Source organism: Opisthocomus hoazin, chromosome 1 (assembly GCF_030867145.1).
Source record: "Opisthocomus hoazin isolate bOpiHoa1 chromosome 1, bOpiHoa1.hap1, whole genome shotgun sequence".
Lineage (NCBI taxonomy): Eukaryota > Metazoa > Chordata > Aves > Opisthocomiformes > Opisthocomidae > Opisthocomus > Opisthocomus hoazin.
Window position 1 is genome coordinate 105981912 of NC_134414.1, and position 17938 is coordinate 105999849.

The window sequence follows — 17938 nt, forward strand, 5'->3', positions numbered from 1 at the left end:
TTAGGAGTCACTAAGAACAGATGACTTCATTCGCAACTAAACCTGAGAACTGAAATTACTCCATGGGTTAGATTGCATACATTTTTCTCTCCATGTGTGTTCCACTAGGCAGGGAGAAGTCTCTTGTTTAGCACTTCTAAATAAAGATGCTGAATTACTGACAGTTTATTTATGAAATATTGTATCTTTTGGTATAACTACAGCTGGCACAAAAATCCCTTAAACATATGTGATTGTTTGCAAACCTGTCCAGTGAAGGTAAAAACAATAATATGTTTTTCTTTAACCTTTCGCACCTGAAAATATGATAGAAATGATGAAGTTTTACAGGTTACATATTTTCAAATACTTCACTTAAAATATGCATAGAAAATATACATTATGCTATAAGCACACACAGAAGCAGTTTTCTTTGTGTTGCCCGTTTTGTAAGTGGGAGTTGTTCATACAACTGGTTAAGATGCATTTTCATAAAGCAGCAGGGCTCCATCTCTGTGGTTTCTCAAAAGGGGCTTTAGGGCTAAGCTGAAAGACAAATTGATAAACCGCAAAGGAACTATTTTCACTTAGAAATGTATCCAGGGACAAGTTAAGTGCAAACCAGTTAGGAAGCCTGAGAGGCAAACTCCAGCTCTGCCCAGCGCTAGGGCAGCGCAGCTGCAGAGCAAACGAGCTCCACTCTGCTTTCCTTAAGACAGCTATCTGCAGTACATCCCATCTGCTCTCCCAACTTTGTCACATACAAGCCCAACACCAGACAAATAGGAGGGTTGGTGTCCCTCCGGCGTGGCTGCTAGGATCACCTGCTGGCAGAGCAGATGGGATTTGTCGACAGCTTGAACCTGTGTAGACTACCTGCCTGTCAAAGCTGGGTCTGAGGGGGTTCATCGGCCATCTGAGCCGAAAGCCACGCTTTAGCCTGCAGCGCTGTGTACAAAGACTTTTTTCTGACTGAGCAATGCCTGTGCAAAAGATACGATTTCCCCATGGTCATGTATCAAATGAGTGGCAGAGCTGGAGTCCCAGAACAAAGTATCCTGATTTATAACTAATAGAGATGGAAAGCCACAATGGGAGGGGGAGGGTGCCTCTGTCAGCCTTCAGGGAAAGAGCCTGGCTGACAAGGAACAGTATTTCACTATACAGTGTAAGAGTTTGATTTCGAAATGAACAGGCACTCTGAGAAATGATTACTTAAGATTCCCTCAATATTTGCATGTCTTCTGCCTCCACGTCCCCAGCAGCTCAGCATGTCATTAGAGCACTGCTAATTTTAATGACTGGTTGCCAGAAAATGGTACTACTTGACAAAATGGGGAGCTGGTTGCGCTGAGTAAGCTACTGTCATTCACTCACAGAGTGGACATAGCGTCACAAGCACAGAAGCTGCACAAGTTCAGGCTGTCTTCCTCCCTCCATCTTCCAAGTCATTGCTTCATTTTTAACATTATTCAGACACCTCAAGTCCCAGCAGTAAGTCTGAAATGGAAAGCAGTCAGCTCTTCCAGGGTACAAAAGTCGAAATCCATACTGGAGACAAAATGTCTTCCACTGAATTAAAAACAATGCTGCAAACTACAACGGCAGTCAATCAGAGTTGGGAGAACTTAAAGCTGGTTTCAAACCTATAAAATTTCATAGACAATCTAACTACTTATATTAACAGGAGGTATGAATTTTATGTATGTACACATCAGTATGCAAGTGCATGCTGCAATTGTATTTTTATGCATACTGACTTTTGATAAATCATGTTATTCAGTTTATGTACATAAACCATATAGTACCATAGTACCATATTGTTGTGAATTCCCTATGTTAAGCAGCTCCTTCCTTCTTTACCATGAATGGAGATATAAAGCACAGATGAACTTCTGAACCCATTTTACTGCAAGGTGCATCACATCTGTCCAGGAAGGAATGTTTTAGGGGGAAAAAAACCCTTATGTACAGTCAAGACCTAGTGGCCTGAGTAGCATCCCCCAAAAACAAGCAAGAGAGCACTTCAGAGATGATAAAATACTACACAAATGTTCCAAGAAACCGATAAGAAAATGAGCAGGGTCATAAATCTTTAATATTTAACTCTTCTCAACCCCAGTGAAGAAACACTTTTTCAAAGAGAGTTAAATATAGCCAACCAGTAAAACGAATCAATATAAGCCATAAAAGAGGTGTCTGTGTAGGGGGTGAAGGGAAATTCTGACAGTTCGTGAAAAAGAGCCAGAGAAAAGTGAGAACTGCAAAGTTCTGCTGATCTCCCCAGGCAAGTGAGATGTTCTCTTGTAACAGGTGACATAGATTTTAATCCCCAGGTAATTAGGAGAGCTAATATGTTTCTATCAATAAATACGGGTTTAAAAATAAACTCCATAAATAGATAATCAGTCCTTTTTTCCTGTTGAGTGCAAATGAAGTTGTCTTGTGTGATACAAATGACACCACAGAGCATGTGATGCAATTGTATCCAAACATTCCCTAACTGGTATCAATCACTAACCTTCAGTCAGTGGACCAAAGACGTCAGGACTGGGGATTTATAATCTAGCCAATTTGCACATACCTCCCTGCAGAGTCAGGACTGCAGAGGGGCATCTAATCAGAAATGTTTCCGACACAACCACAGGATCTTTTACAAACTCATTATGCAGAATTAAAATTGAACTCAAACTGCACAGTTTGCCTGTTCACAGACCAAGTTAATTTTCCTAGTCAGTTGGAGGTAAACTAAGACTACCTGAACATGTTTCAATCAATATGGGTTTTCGCCAGGAAATTTGGGGTTGGTGAAGCTCAATTTCTTTAACATTATCTGCTGCAAACAGATAAGAATCTGTTTTTTTCAAAAGCTGTATACCACAGAAGTTTTCATTTTTCCAGTAAAGGAAAAACCGGTTGAAAATTATGTCATGAAAATCCAGTTGTTCTGATATTCCTGTGCCGCTAGCCTGGACTGTGACCTGGGCTACTGAAAACTCCCAAGCTGTGCCACAGGCCCAGGATGCACAACAGGGGCTCAGTGAAAAACTGTGGTCCACCAGAGAATGAGTATTGCAGTCTATTAGCCCACCCACAGAAGAGTGGTGACAGGAGACATTGAAACTCTAACATCTACTGTGTACAAATACGTCTCTTTTCAGCCAAAGTTTTTACACAGAACAAATACCATCTCCTCAAAAAAGCTTACGAATGAGTAAAACAAGACGTTCAAAGACACAAGACATGCTGTTGAAGCAGATGAGTGCAAAAATGCCTCTCAAAGACATTACTTCTCTCAAAGGACCTGCTCCAGACCTAGTCAGCCAATGAGCCTCTTTCTATCAGCACCAACTGGCTTTCCGTTTGATCCCAAGCAGCAAGACGGAAATTCTACTCCTTGGAATGGAGTGGATTAAAATAGTGTGGATTAAAGAGCATTTCTAGTGAAAGGGCCTTCATACTCCATATTACAGAAGTTGTACTTTTGCTATTCAACCAGAAATCCAGATAGTTAACTCGATGCAGTGCATTGCACTCCATGAGGAATTTTTAAAGCATTTTGATAGACAGAGTTGAGCGCAGAAGCCACACAAGTGATAGTTCCTTTTTTGCTTGAAAATGAACTCTTTGCTTTTCAGTGCTGGTTGATCTACAGTAGATGGGAAGAAATTTAGACCCTGTCAAATCGGGAAGAATCCACCAAATTACTGGCAGCTTAAACAGCAGAGTGCTAGAGAAGCCCTGACTGCTTCAGGCCTCTGCCCACCATCTGACAGGACTACCAAAGGGTTGCAAACTTATAGCTATCTTACTTCTTTTTTAGAAGACCTTCTTACAGACTTCCCCCTGAAGAGTAAGGATGCCAGGAAGAAGAACAAAGCCAAGAAGACTTGTAAATTATCATCAGAGAGAGAACAGCCAACAGCGGCAGGGGCAGGAGTGAAGTTAGGCAGCAAAAGCAGTGAGAAGAGGATACCAAAGGAAAAATAACCCGCTACGCTGGCAGCCTCTGGATGCCACTCAAGGAGTACTTCCCAGATTTTTACATGAATGTGTACTCAGGGAATAGGCCCATGGATACCCAGAGGCAAAGTCCTTTCTGCGGTGCTGCTTCCTGGGCAGCAGGACAGAAGCCCGGAGTGGAAACGGGCTGACAAAGCTGCGTACAACAGGAGCTTCCCCACACGGGTCATAGCACTGAAAACAGCCCACAGATCTAATTAGGCACAGCATGGGGGAATGAGAAAATATTTCTGTGTCTAAGTTCATTGCAGTCTTTGGCTTCTCTCCGGAGGCTACCAGCAAGGTTACCAGCGACTGCCAAGCGTAGCCACGGTGTCATTATGGAAACACCTGTCCACAGGCCCACAGCGATACAGCTCACCCACAAAGGCCGCCAAACGACAGATGGTAGCAACTTTTGATTGCTACCAACATGGACTGGGTTTGAATCAGCAAGTTAAAAGCAAAAATATTTCCAGCTCATTTCTTATCCCCTTCAGCTATTTTTTCCCTTGCTAACGTTATATATTATGTATTACCTTACGTTAAATCCTGGGGAAGGACTTGATTAAAGAAAAAACACCACAACCTTCCCCTTGCTGTGTAATACAAAATAGAACTGGCAAACTTGGATGCCTACTGTTTACATTTTACAGAAAGAGGGCAATTTCACACTGCCTACTACTGATGCTGCAATATTTCCACACCCACTTTTTTTTGTTTGTTTTAACTCAGTTCATGCCAGAATTAAAATGAGAAGACTCATCAAAAACATCATGTCTTCTCCTTTATAAGGACTTGTGTCAGGCCCCTGCCTGAATTTTTGTTTTGTTATAACATCTATCCGTTTACAAAACCAGGTCAGCTCTGTGGCTGGCCTAGATAAAGCAGCAGGGATCCATCCCCTACCCAGTCTGGGCTGCCCATCAGCCAACCTGTCACCGTGCCCCCGCCCCGGTGACTTCTTACTCCGCATGCAGTCGCAGGTCTGGCCCCACTAACCCGACCATTTCCACCAGAGCCATCCAAGGCACGGGATTTCTTTGTACATAAAATAACCCTGCCTGCTCTCATCCAGACATCTTCTGCCGTCCGCAGAAAGTCAATGAATCAAAGGCGAAGCAGAAAGCTAGAAGTTAAAAGCATCCTGGCAGATTGCTGAAAGCATACATCGTACAGCAGGCATGCTGCAGCGATGTGTGGGAGGCTGGCGGCTTGCCTGGCTGCCTGCCCGCCGCTCTTCACACGCCGGTGGTGTACCTCCAGGATGCTGCCGTACCGTCGTCAGCCTCAACGGCACAGGCTGCACACGCTTCGGGAGACATGCACAGACCTCTTGTGTTTTGGAGAGCTTTTGGATCTGCAGTTCTTTAGGTTCCTATTTATGAGCTTGTTGTGTAATAAAAAGGTGTGCTAGGGGAAAGGGAGTTGCTTTTCCATAACACAGACATTATTACTTTAACAGAAATTAAATTATAAGCCCTTGTCACCACTTAGGAGTGTAAAGCGCTGGAGGCTATAAACCTCCTGGGTGAAATCTTAACCCCATGGAAAGCAAGGGCAAAATTACTATTGACATTAATAAAGCCAGGATCTCTATATATTTGTGTGTGTGCGTGTGTGTGGTTTGCATTTTCACAGAGAACCAGGATTACTTATTAACTGACTTGCAGAGACTGCAGCAAAGACTGCCCACAGTATCATCAAAGCTTATGGAAATGTTCCCAAGATGCTTGCTTACTTTGAAACTGCCTGTACAAGCCAAATAAGAATCTCCTAAACCCAGTACGTGTTTTGGTTTCAATATAACTTATTTGTAAAATAGAATGCTTGAGTGATTACATGCTTTTTTGTTGTTTTCTGAGATTAATATTCATTTGGGAAAATGAAAGCAGGAGTGCATTATTCTGTGTTTTATTAAATCACATTAGTTACTGAGCTTTAAGTGGCCTTCCCAGTTGGAAATAAGTCTCATAACATTGGCTAGTAAGTTTTGACTGTAGATACCATACAAAAGCAAACTGGCTGCTAATGCATGATTTCTAATGCAGCATTTTGTATTTTCTATCTGTAATTTCTGACTTTCCCAGGAGCAAGATGTACGTAGGTTTTGTTGTTTTTCAAGCAAAAAATAAGAATGTAAATTTTCTGCTATAATCATTCCTAACTCACCCATTTGCTTACTCTGACATCTTCATGGAACTAGATCTGTGAATTTTATGAAATTCAGCTGTCTGGGTTTTTTTGCCTAAGCACTTTCTGGCAAAAGCAGATCCTCCATTGATGCTAATGACTACAGATCCTTTGGCATACATGGAAATATAACTAGTAACTCCATTGGAGATCTGCTCCAAATAACCAAAATACTGTTTTTCTTAACATCTGCCAAGTTTCACATTAAGTTGTATCTAGGTACAAAACAATTAAAAAGAACCAATAGCGGTTTTTTTTAATACAAGCTCTGAATTTAGACCTTCACATTTCTCTTTGTCATTTATGTCTGAATAGACAAAGTATTGCTTTAGAACAGACATCCCCTGTAATAATTTTTTATTGTCCTGAACAGAAACCCCTCCTGCTTTGCCTTATGATTTTTCCTAGCCCACTGCCATCCCTGCATAGAGTATTCTCAGTTTTCCTCATGCATCCACACAACTCCCTGGTGATCTCCCTCTGACTGAGTGGAAATGGATCCCTTTTTCCAGGTTTGCCCCCACACCTCTTCTCCCGCTTCTCAAGAAGCCATGCCACTCAGTCATCTTTTAGTCTTCGCAGTTCACTGTATCCCAGGACAGGATTAATTTCGGCTAATTCCAGCTGTTCTGGTGCAGGTGCCTAACCTGCACTGGTTGTAAAATCCCCCAGAGAGCCCTCAGAGAGGGAAGTATCTGTAGGGGATGACTCACCTCATCATTATTGCTACCAGATCTGAAGCTGTCCAGGTAGCTGAGGTTTATGTGCCTGTACCTTTTCATCATGTCAAACCACAAAAAGGCTGAGATGTTTTTCAACTTTAAAAGGCAACAATGCAGTTGAATATGAATTCAGGTGATGGAATTCCAAATGGCAAAAGCTGTTACATGACAAGAAAAGATGAAACAGAAATAAAAAAGATTGAGTCACTTCTCTTACCCTCTGCTCCTCTCATGAACCAGCCCAGGGAGTGGTGGCAGACACTGGCTTATCTGCTGCTTCTGCACTGCCCTTCCTGCTGTCTCTCATCCCATGGCATGTGTCCTTCCTGATCCCACCAGCAGTTCCTTAAGCTCTCCTGGAACAGCAAGCCCCAAGCACTATGATGGGAACTTCTCCCTACTTCTGCTTCCTCTGCTCAGTGATTTTTGGCACCTGCTCCTCTGAGAAGGCTCCGCAGCTTCCCCTGAGAAGGGCCAGTCTTCCCTTCTTTAAAGGGTTTCTCCTCATCCACTCTTCTTAGAGGAACACCAGACCACTGGGGAAAAAAAAATTTAAAAGCCCAAATATCTTCCATCACACTAGGAAATGTCTAAGACAAGAAGAACAGAATGGCTGTCCTTTCCACTGTTCACAGAAAAAGCCTATTTCATTGTGCACCTAAAATTTAAATGAACATCAACCCAATGGCCAAAGATACTAGTGCAAAGCAAGTATATAAAATATCTCACTCATTAGATGACAGAAGGGGTAACAGTTTTGGCTGTATCTACTTTTTGTAGATACAAGTGCTGGTACAATGCACAGAGTACTGGGAAAAGCAAAGTTTCTGATTTGTAGGAGAGCTTAGAGCTTAAACTATTTTATGATAACTGAGCTTGTGTTCTTTAAAAACTATTTGAAAGCACAGATGATTTAGGAACACCCTTAATTTGTCAACAGTATTGTCACCTTCTATTCATTGACCGTGAAAACCGTCGACCACACAATAAGAACACTAGATAGGCAACTGAAAAACTGGATATTGCACTCTGTCCTTGGTCAATAACATGGGCTGCCACTGTGTGTTTCTTTGCAGTCTTTGATCCTCTAGATCTCAGTGGTGAGTGTTGGAGGTCCAGTGAGCAAGAAAGCAGAGATCTAGCACCTTTACACAAACCCACCCCTGTGCTGTTTTAAAGGCCTCTTAGTGCACAGATATTGTTTTGTAGATTTGTTAGGTTATGATAGTCACACTGCTGAACATCATAAGCTTCAGTACTAATCCAAATCTTGCCTAGAAATGAAATATCAAGCCTGCTCCTACATGCCTCCCCCATCCCAGACCACGAGGGGATGGGTACAGGAATGTGTGTCCTTGTATGTCAGATTTAGGGCAAACTCCTCAGAAGATGTGCCGGGCGAGGAATCCCAGGAGTGTATCTGAAACTTTCACTATGAGTTTGCAACATATGGAAGAGCTGAAAGTGGGAAGGACCTCACAATCTGGCCTGCTACTATGAGTAACTGGTTCACATCCAGTTTTTCAGCAGCATATGGTTGGGACCAGTTCTTTTAGCTGGACTTCAGAAGGGACGATCACCCAGTTGTCTCTTCCTGTTTTAATGCATTATGCACAAACTGTGAGCTGCCTCATGAAACACACAGTAGCAGTGCCATGTGTATTTCCATTACATTTAATTTGTCATGAGGCAAGAGAGAAGAGAGGTTTCAACACCACAGCTGGTGTGTCTCTGATCTCACAGAGTTGGACCAAAAATAATGAGAGGTTAATCCATTTCCTTTCTGTGTAAACTCCAAATTTAAAACTCAAATCAAAATGTAGTCATAACTGCAGGAAGAATGGTCTCAGCTTGTAATCAAACTGTCAGGGTTTACAATTGCTAGCACTGAGCTATGCAGCAATGGTTTATGATTGGCAAGAAACAACAAGTTCCTTTTACATTAGCCTAACTTGACAAATTTTTTAAATTAAACAGAAATCCATCTGTATTTGTGTTCTTGCTTTAAAGTGACTATGTAGTTTAAATAAAACCCCTTTTAGAATTGGTAGACTTCTGTAGCCAGACATAGGACTTCTGTTCGCTTCACCAGACTTGGTGCCTATGCTTGTGTAAGAGGGATGTGCACACTTTGACTACAGAGTTTAGCCTCCTTGGGAATTGTCTGTAAATGATGGGTGGATGTAACCCATCTTACTTAAAAGCCCCTAGCAGAATTGTCCTCTGTGGATGTCATTCAATGTTACGGAATCTATTTGTCACTGGTATGATCGGCCTGTAGTACTTCAACTCACCACTGTGTTCTACCTTAAACCTAGGGCAGGAGTCAAAAAAACTAGGGCAGCTGTTTCTTGCATGTCTAAATCCAAAGAAAGAAGATTTGCTTTCTTTTTTCCTTTTTTCTTTTTTTCCTTTTTTTCCTACCACAAATTCTGACAACAGGTCACTACAATCTATGGGGCCTTTTTTCTAAAATGCCTCCAGCTTCTTTAGTTTGTTTACTCTACACAGATTTGCTTTATTGATACAAATCTCTTACATCCTTGAATTCAGTATCAGTTTACCTGTGGTCTTTGGAGAAGATACCTGCAATGACACAAATGGCAGCTGTCTGGCCAAGAATTAACATATTGGTAAGTACCTCAAGCTCCTTTAACATCACAAGAGGTACAGAACAGATAAAGGCAATATCAGCTTTCAAATCTCTCCATTTAGGGCAAGGGGCTCCTTGTTTGCCATGCTGAGTCAGCCTGAAATGTACTATGTTTCAAAATATTATTATTTTGTAGGAGCCTAAGGCTTTTAAACTAGTTATTACACACTTTGGAGCCTTACCAAAGACACCAACCCCCAGATAAAATTGTACTAAAAAGTGGTAGGGAGAAAGTAGCTACTGCAAAGCCTAATTAAGTATTTTGATTAGTTCATACTTGCTGCGTTTTGGCTGCTGTTTATAATTAATTTTATTATCTGATGTCTGTCAGTACCGTTTTTTTCAACTACTTCTTTGTTTACTTAATTGGGCTGTTTATAATCATCATGTTGGAAAAATGAGTTTTCCTCTCTGCTTTTAAAACTGATCATATTCACTAAGCCTTTTTGCCCTTTCAGTTTCAATACCCTTCACAACATGGGCAGCATTAACCCCAAGCAAAAAGCCAGCTTTCCTGTCGCAATGACAGGGTGTTGAACATTGTCTTTTAACCACAGTCAAACACAGACCTTCCTTTACCTTCAGCCATCTTTTCCCGCAATGTGCAACCTGTTCTCATCTAACTCCAATTTGCTATTTGAGTCTGTAATAATTAATTATTGCACCTACGGAGAGGCCCATGGCAGAGGAGTGCCTTGTGAACACAACCAGACAGCCCTGCCACGAAACAACTGCAGAATCAGAGCCAGTACCACAAAATTACACTGATTTTGCAGCAGGAAGGAGCCACCATCACTTTTAATATCCTTCTTTAGACTTTGAAAATGAGACTTAGCTTTTGACTTTTGAAGTCAGTTATTTACTTTCTCCTACTTGGGCAAGAATTAAGAAGAGGAGGAGGTGCACCGCCAAAACTATTATATATTGCAAAGTAAGAAAATACCAGTGAAATGTGAAATTGAGGCACTAGTGTCTGTAAAACAGGAAGACTGGGAGCATCACAGTGACTTAGATGACCTTGAAAACCAGAGTAATAGGGATGGGATAGGATTTAATAGTGCAAAGTATGAAGTCATGAATTAAACAGAAATTCCTGTCCTCAGTTACAAACAAGATTGCACTGACAAGAGAAGGAATTGACTGTATCCTCCTCAGTCAGAGGATAAAACAACCATGAGTGCAGTGTAACTGTAAGGAAGTAAATGTGATCCTGCAGCCCATCTGCTAGGATGCTTCCTGTAGGGAGAGTGGAATATTGTTTCTTATGTAAACAACACTGATGAGCCTTTTGCGGCAATACTGTCACAATTCTGGTTCCTCCTGCACCAGTAAGATGGATTTAAACCAATATTGTAGAGAGGAGGACCAACAGGCTGATAAGGAGAATGGAGAGCTCCATGGTACAAAGGAAAAATAGCAAGAATTGGTCTAGTTCAACCTAGGAAAATAAAATCTAAGAGACGATTAAGTTATTTGCTATAAATACGTTAGATCACATGAAAGGAAGGGAGGGAAGGAGGTAAGCATGGATTTAAATTAGTGGAAAATTCACTACCTAAACAAGAAGATTTCAACTAGAGAAGCATAATTTTAAACTACAATGTCAAAGCGAATTTCTGACCATCAGAGTAACACTTGAGGAGTTGTATCAGGAAGAAAAATAAAACAGTTTGGTTTTACAGTAAACACAAATCACTGGAAGGAAGGAACTGTACAGCACAGCACAGACAGGATCCGATGACCCTGCACGTTGCTTTTAGACCTCTAGTCCTAAACCTGATCAGCATAACAGAGCTGGGAAGTCTTTATGAACCAAATTTCAGGAAATGGGAGGCTGAAGTAGAAGCATGAGACAGAGGAAACAGAGAGGAAAGACTAGACACAGTGACAGAAAACAGTGATGGACTGCTCTACATTTTATACAAGGAAGACTACAAATGCAATATTTATCCTGCTCCCCATAACAGAAATTTACCGGTTGAAAGTTTAAATTCATGATTGATGGAGAAATCGCAGCCAAACAAGAGAGATGAAGGGATTCACTTGAGATTTAAAGAGTTGAAATAATTACTCATAAAAGGAGTAGGAGGGGATTAAAATTAAACAAGACCTGATTAGTTAAATTTGCTTGTGGGGGAAAAGAAAATCTTCATATGATTGGTATGTGTCCGGCAGTATACAAAGAAAGAACACTCAGAAAGATATTTGTTATCCAAGCATGAAGCTACATTACCAGAGAAGACAGCTTGCACATCAAACAGGATACTGTGCGAAACATGGGAGATTTTGCTTCTGCATGCAGCAAAATTCCAAGCTTGCCTTTCCATCTCTGCGATGGTTGCAAAACAGCTTTACATAAGCAACTTTTACAATGCTCCATGAAGATCAATATCTTTAGGTTGGCTTATTTGTTTTGTTTTGTTCCCCTGTTAGAAAAGTGCTTCATCACAGACAGGGAAGTTGCTTTGTTGTGTCAGGTACTATCCAAAAATATCAGGAAAGATGGGCTTTACCCTGTAGAATACAGAAGATAGACAAAGGGCAAAGAGGAGAAGGTTATTGCAAACCTCTCCATAATAAATCTCAGCAACTGTGACACCTAACTCCATATGTATAGCCATTCGCTATCTTGACATCCAGAAATGGGAAGGCTAGCAAGTGAAATAGGAGACTTTGCACAGAAAAGCCATCTTAAATATCAGGCAGGTTTTCAAAACAGCTGTGCTAGGTTTACCAGATTGCATTATGGAAATGTTAGACACCAAAAAATCATACATTGATGTGTAAATAAGGAAAAAATGGGGGTGGTGGGCTGGGAAGGAGAATTCCCTCTGGTATTCTTCCTGCCAGAAAACAAAATCAGACAGCTTCCACCCACTAGTCTCTCCTTATCTCCCCTTCAGTTTTCAATGGCTTGCTCTGCAAAATTTCCCCAACTGCAACAAGCCATAAAACCTGCTGAGGATTTAAAATTACTGTTAGATTAGCAAATTTTGACCCTTTGTGAATACTATCAGTTTGTGTGAACCAAAACTGTTTTAGCTGATCTTTAAGCAGACATTTCTAACCATAGCTTTTCTTACTGTTGTGCAAAAAAGCTCCCAGTGTCGCCATATGGTCTCAAGCAATATCTAGACTTAAACTTTCTAGGCCAGTGAGAAAAAGTGTAATAACAAGAGGAGGAGCAAAAGAAGCTCTAGTCAAGTAGGCTTCTCCGAAGCTGCCAGATGATTTGTTCTCTTCATGCATCAGAAATCCCTCAGGCCTGATCTTCATGGGCTTTTGGTTTGTGATCGTGTCTTAGAGCCATGGTTCAGGATCAGGTAGCCTTATGACTGTTGAGGTGTACCTCTTAGGCATAAAAACAGATGCTTTTTGATCAATTCAGAAGTGATTTTGGTATCTACTGTTAAGTGCCATAATTTTGAGAAGAATGTTGGACAAACTTTGTCTTACAGCTAAACAGCAATCCTTTAATGAGACAGATTAAAAACCACAGACTCTTTAAAACAGTTGAAACTCAGAGTTTATGTATGAAACACCATTCTCTGGTCAAAATTCTGCAGACACATTTTTGATTCATCTGCTCACCCCTTCCAGAGGAAAAGAGGGACATATACCAAGAAAAGTAAACTTTTCAGGACCTGAAGGTAAGAACTCATAGCTCTGGCTCAATTTCATCAGACCTCCAACATGCAATGCTGTTTGTCGTGCGTGGGATTGTGCTTGCAGAATGCACACAGCAAGGAAAACACATACGTGCAGGACTGACATAGGCGATTCAGCGTATCGGAAACTACAGTGCAGGTTGCAAGCTGATGGCATTGCACACACTTACAGATGTGAATTAAACAATGCTAATGCGAAGCTACTGTCATGAGTGAGCAGGATAAGGTCGTGGGAATAACACGTGCATTCACATTTTGTACTGTGAGCTGTAGTTTACTGAAATACAAGTATCTCCAGTTGGCAAGCATACATCAAAATCACTCCTAGAGAGATGCTGGCAAGTGATTTCTCCATGTGTAAATGCCACATTACACTGGCAAAATGAAAACTGGAGGGGGATAATCACGTGTCAAATCCCAGATTAGGCAGTCAGTCTCCATATAATCTCTCCATAACCTCTACACAATCCCTATACAATTAACAGAAGGCAAGGGAGCAAAAGCCCCCCAGCAGGCAATTCAGAACTGATGCTTATTTTAGGTGCACTGAGTAGCCCTCTGCAGACTCCTCTCTTTCTTCAATGGCCTAAGCAGAGCATACTCCTAATGTAAATTGCTAAGGTCAGGCATCTAAAGTAGGAAGTACCAACCCCCTCCACTTCTTACCCTTCTCATCTCTTGCCTCTGCTTCCCCTCTGGTTTAAAAAATATACTCTCCAAAATCAATCCCAAAACCCTCAAGCTGATATAAACTTCAGCTCCTGACATAAACTCTTCCCTCAGGCAAAGAACGAGCCTGATGAAGTCAAGTTGTTTCTGGGACTATCCGTTCAAAGCGAGGTGGGAGGGATCTCTGAGTCAAAGCCCATTAACTGAAATCACCCCGAACAAGCAATACGGATTTAGAGACTGCCAGTTCAAGTACCGCTTTGGCCTTCAGCTGAAATGCAAAGGGAAAAGAAATCTCGGAATGTACCAGTCAGGCATTTGCCTGGGACCTTAAGAAAGTAGCAGGCATCTTTGCTGTGTGTGCCAGCATAAGTATTACTAGACCCTGAGAGGTTCTGCAGTGAGATTCATTCAGCTGGCTTAGAGAAAACAGCAACTGAGACAAATAGATTGAAGCGGGACAGCAGGCTAAGTATAAAATAATTATTTGTGCACCTGTTCAAGCGCCATTTTAGTTTGTGTGCCCCAAGAGAAAAAGCATCATTTGGAAAGCACAAGGGTTTGTGCTATTTAACTATGCTATTATGGTTCCAAGCTCAATGTAACCATCCATATGCTGCTCCTCCTGAAATATTTAACAACTAATAGAGATAAAAGGCCCTATCACACACCGCATCGTGTCAGGATCATGAAGTCAGGAAGGGTAAGCTCATATATATCCTTGTTCCACAGAAACCCTTTCTCCATTTTGAATATGCCCACTTTTTCTGCTGTGTTGGCAAATGAAAGCATGAAAAATGAGTAACAAGTGGAGCAGGCTCTAGAAAGGCAACTTCAGTTTGGAGGACAGATACTGTTCCAGCAGATATTCTCCCAGCGCAAAGGAAAAGATTTAGAAAAGAGTAGTTTGCAAGAAGAAATGAATAGTAGTGCAAATCTCCAAGGAAAAAGGGGCCTCATATTTCTCTTTTCAGTGAAGCTCCCTTTTACGAAAAAGCTTAAAAAACTAGAACACAGCCATTTTTTATACTGGCATGATATAATACATCCACAGCACAAACGCATGGACTCACATGAGATTAGACAGAGAAAAAGAAGATTCCCAGAAAGTACGTTAGGAAATGTAGGAAGGTGTGAAGAGAAAGACTGAGGTGAGAACGGAAATGCAAATAAGGAGATATTACACGCTAAAGTGGTGCTGGTTTAAAATACTACTCTTGTCTCAGAAGGAGAAAAAAATAACATCATTGGCAGAGGACAGATGAGCTGTGGAGCTGGCTTGCAGCTAATCTCAGGGGGAAAAAAACCCCACAAACAAAGCCAATCAAAGAAACAAACAAAAAAAAGCAACAGGGAAGCTGATATGACTTGCGAAAGTGCAGATTGTTGTTATTTATGCTACCTGAAGAGCCACAGCCCCATTCTGCTTCCCAGTGAATAGGCGTATTGGTTTGGAATACGGGGAATTTGACACAAAGTAGACACCAAAGGTGAGTGCGAGGTAGCGTAGTCTCAAAAGGATGCGTCCTGCAAGAAAAATGATTGGGACGACATCTGGCAAATGTCCTCTTGGCTCTACTTTTCAGCTAGGCTTTCTAAGAAAAGGAGGCTGAAGTCAGATGTCTGTCTGCGTCTGAGGGTGTTCGTCCGGCGGCTGCCCTTGCTTCCCGGCAACGCGGTGTCTGTTGGCAAGTTCCAACCAAACCTGGGGATGGGAGAGCGGTGCCAGTCACGCCGCCGCCCGCAGCCTCGCCCAGCCAGGAGGGCGGGTCGGCGCGGTTCGGTGCCCCGGGGGAGGCGGAGGCTCGTTGGCAGTGCGCGGCCAGCCCTCGTTACGCACCAGGGAGGCGCTGCGGGATGCGAACTCGAGGCCTTGGGACGCCCCGCCGGCAAGGCGCGCCCGGGGAAGGCGGGACGGTCCCGAGGCACGCGGCGGGGCGAGAGGCCGCCGGAGCCGGTGCCCGCACTCCGGAGAGGGGCAAGACCCGGGGCCTCGTCCCCTCCCAAACCCCACGGGAGGCGACGGAGCCCTCCGGCGGGGGCGACTCCCCCCTCGCCGCCGCCGGGCCCCGCCTCGGCCTCCCCCGCGGCAGCCGGCTGGGCGCGGGGGGGCGGTGCAGGCGGCGGGCAGGGCCGCCCCCGCCGCCCCGCGCCGCCCGCAGGGGGCGCTGCCGGCAGCCGCGCTCCCGCCGCCGCCGCCGGCCGGGCTAGCGCAGCCCCCCGGCGCCGGCCGCAGCCCCTGGGCCCGCCCGCGGCTGCCTCCGCGGGGCCGCACCTCCCCCTCCCGCCCGGCGCGCTCCGCACCGCCTCCCCCGTACCCGCACACACGCAGACGCGGCCGTCCAGTCGCCCTCCCCCCCGCCCCCCCCCTTCCTCCCGCTCTCGCTGCAAGCGGCGCGAAGCGGCCCGGAGCGGAGCGGAGCCCCGCAGGCGGCGGGTGCCGCTGCCCCGGCGCTCCCGTCTGCGCGGCGGCGGGAAGTGGGCGAGCGGCGCGGGGAATGGAGACGCCCGACAGCATCCTCGGGGCCGCGTGACGGCCAGCGGCGTTCACACCCGCGCGCACCCGCCGGATCGGAGCCGGAGCCGGAGCCGGTGCAGAGCCGCCCTGCCCCGTCCCGGTCCCGCGGGGAGCCGGCATGGAGTGAGAGGTAAGGCGGAGGGGGGGTTACCCGAAGGGACGCGGGGAAGGTACCGGCTCGGGTCTTGCGTTTTGGTGCCCATGCCCTTAGGGCTCGTTGCCGCCGCGGTTCTCCAGCCACCCCACTGACGCCCTCCCCCCCACCCCCCAAGACGCCCTTCCTCAAGCCCCCCGGCAGCCCTGGCGGCAGTGACGGGAGGTACTGGGTGCGTTCCTTATGTAACCGGGGGGCCAGCAGCCTCGGCCGCTTTCCGCTGGGCAAGCGGCGAGGTGGCGGCGGGGGAGCCGCCTCCAAGGGGGACACGGCGGGGGCCCGGGCCGTCCCCGCGGGGCCCCGTGTGCAGCTGCCGTCGCGGGAACTTCCCGCGTGGGAGCCGCGGCCCCACGCCCCCGGGCAGAGCGCAGAGCGCTGCAGCCGCGACGGGGCGGGGGCTGCGCCGGCCTCCCCTCGCCTCGGGGCTCGACAGCGGGCACAAGCGGGCGGGGGGCGACCAGGGACGACGTCCCGCCCGGCCGCCCCCTCCCCAGCTGCGCTCCAGCGGCAGCGTCGAAGACGGGAGGAACTTCAAAGCGGGGAGGCGGGGGGCGGGCGGGGGAGGGGGGGGGGTAATGCTGTTTTGGCTGCTCCCGTCTCACTCCTCCTCTGTGAGGGCAGCGGGGGGCGGCTGCGATGCGGGGAGCTGGGGTCGCGCTGGGCTGAGGCGGGCGGCGCGGAGGGCAGCCGGGGCGAGGCTGAGGGGAGCCGGAGCCAGGGTGAGGGGGCTGTGCGGCCCCAGCCCCGCTGGAAGGGGCAGGTGGGTAAGAGCCTCGACCGGAGGAGAGGAGAGGAGGGGGTGCTGCTCCCGAAGGGGTGCCCGTCTCCTCTTGATCGGAGGGAGAGCGAGCTCTGTATCACCATGGCGACCTGAGGGAGGAAAGAGCTAAATAAATAAATAAGTAGGAGATAACTCCCCCCTTCCCCTCCCCCGGCCGCCGCCCCTTCCCGGCCCCGAAAGGTCCGGTCCAAAAGGCGGGGAGAAAGATACCACAGACAAAACTTTCCTCTCGTGGTAACAGGGGGCGGCGAAGGACCGGGGGACCGTGGTGGGGAAGGGGCCGCCACATACGACTTAGCGAGCCGCGGTTGCGGAGAGCCCGGTGCCCTCGAACCGCCGTGCCCGGAGCCTCCCTCCGGCCGCGTCGGGAGGGAAGGTGAAGCTGCTTCGGGGCGAGCTCCGCACCGCTGCTTATTGCTGTGCCAGCCGTGCCCCCCAGCAGCCCTCTCCTCCGCTCCCTGGCCGCTCCGCGCACCTCCAGCTACGGGGCGCTGCGGTGGGGGGCCCGCCGGGCGGGGTGGGCGCTTTGCCGTCGGCTGCGGGCCCGCTTCAGAACCGCGGACAGCGGCGGGAGCGGCGGCGTCAGCACCCTGGTCAGC

The 17938-nt window shown here is 46.1% G+C and overlaps 1 protein-coding gene across 2 annotated transcripts in view; it reads left to right on the plus strand.

The window, feature by feature from the left end:
- Nucleotides 1-16223: 16223 nt before the first annotated feature.
- Nucleotides 16224-17938, plus strand: part of KCNJ6 (potassium inwardly rectifying channel subfamily J member 6) — a 170007-nt gene continuing 168292 nt past the window's right edge. The window contains exon 1 of one of the 2 annotated variants that reach the window (XM_075431997.1): nt 16224-16534. The gene's annotated coding sequence lies outside the window, so the exon portion shown is untranslated. The remainder of the gene's footprint in view (nt 16535-17938) is intronic. The other variant, XM_075431990.1, reaches the window with a different exon arrangement.